The following is a 1,715-nucleotide window of genomic DNA, read 5'->3' on the forward strand; positions in this document are numbered from 1 at the left end:
TTATACCACGGAGATTCTGATTAAGGAATCTAAGAGATATTCATTCAATCTCATGTAGAACGGAGGTGATTGTCAGACACACGTTCATGGATTGAGGAAGGTGTTGAGTTTCACTGATCATCGCCTTCTCCATAGTTAGGCGCGAATGGATATCTTAGGTAGGAACACGCATGTTTGAATGGAAAACAGAAATACTTGCATTAATTCATCGAGACACAGCAGAGCTCCTCACCCCCCAACAATGGAGTTTAGAGACTCATGCCATCAAAGAGGACAAAGTTTAGATCTAAAATGTCATGAGATACAAAATAAATCTCTAAAAGTTTTTTAAATACTAAACTAGTAACCTAGGTTTACAGAAAATGAGTAAACTATAACAGATAGTGCAGAAATCCACTTCTGGGACCCACTTGGTGTGTGCTGGGGGTGAGACTAAAGCTTTCACGTGCCTGGGGCTGTTTTGGGCATTCAACGCCAGCTTTGGATCCTTTTCTGACGTTGAACTCCAACTTGCAACGTGTTTCTGGCGCTAGACGCCAGAATTGGGCAGAGAGCTGGCGTTGAACGCCAGTTTACGTCGTCTATCCTTAAGCAAAGTATGGACTATTATATATTTCTGGAAAGCCCTAGATGTCTACTTTCCAACGCAATTTGAAGCACGCCATGTGGAGTTCTGTAGCTCCAGAAAATCCATTTTGAGTGCAGGGAGGTCAGAATCCAATAGTATCAGCAGTTCTTTTTCAGCCTGAATCAGATTTTTGCTCAGCTCCCTCAATTTCAGCCAGAAAATACCTGAAATTACAGAAAAACACACAAACTCATAGTAAAGTCCAGAAATATGAATTTTGTCTAGAAATTAATGAAAATAAACTAAAAACCAACTAAAACATACTAAAATCTATATGAAATTAACCCCAAAAAGCGTATAAAATATCTGCTCATCAAGATGCAAGGAAGATGCTTGGTGACTTTATTACACCCTCTTCTAACTTCTATGGAAGAAGCATCTCAATTCCTGCCATTGGAGCAAACAACTTTGAGCTTAAGCCTCAATTAGTTTCTCTGATACAGCAGAATTGCTAGTTTCATGGACTTCCATTGGAAGATCCTCATCAGTTCTTAGCTGAATTCTTGCAAATCTGTGACACTGTCAAGACCAATGGAGTTGATCCCGAGGTCTACAGGCTTATGCTTTTCCCTTTTGCTGTAAGAGACAGAGCTAGAACATGGTTGGATTCACAACCTAAGTAAAGTCTGAACTCTTGGGAAAAGCTGGTCAGTACTTTCCTGGCCAAATTCTTTCCACCTCAAAAGATGAGCAAGCTTAGAGTGGAAATCCAAACCTTCAGACAGAAGGAAGGTGAGTCCCTCTATGAAGCTTGGGAAAGATATAAGCAATTGATCAAAAGGTGTCCTACTGACATGCTTCCAGAATGGAGCATCATATGTATATTCTATGATGGTCTATCTGAGTTGTCAAAAATGTCATTGGACCATTCTGCAGGAGGATCTCTTCATCTGAAAATCCCTGCAGAAGCTCAGGAACTCATTGAAATGGTTGCAAATAACCAGTTCATGTACCCCTCTCAGACGAATCTTGTGAGCAATGGGACGCCTCAGAAGAAGGAAGTTCTTGAAATTGATACTCTGAATGCCATATTGGCTCAGAACAAAATATTGACTCAGCAAGTCAATATGATTTCCCAGAATCTGAA

At 40.3% G+C, this 1,715-nt stretch overlaps 1 non-coding gene across 1 annotated transcript; it reads right to left on the minus strand.

The window, feature by feature from the left end:
• Positions 1–1,320: 1,320 nt before the first annotated feature.
• On the minus strand, positions 1,321–1,428 carry LOC112745599 (small nucleolar RNA R71). Its single transcript, XR_003173518.1, has one exon. It is a non-coding gene; the product is annotated as a small nucleolar RNA R71 (small nucleolar RNA).
• Positions 1,429–1,715: the final 287 nt, after the last annotated feature.

Source organism: Arachis hypogaea, chromosome 14 (genome assembly GCF_003086295.3).
Source record: "Arachis hypogaea cultivar Tifrunner chromosome 14, arahy.Tifrunner.gnm2.J5K5, whole genome shotgun sequence".
Classification (NCBI taxonomy): Eukaryota; Viridiplantae; Streptophyta; class Magnoliopsida; order Fabales; family Fabaceae; genus Arachis; species Arachis hypogaea.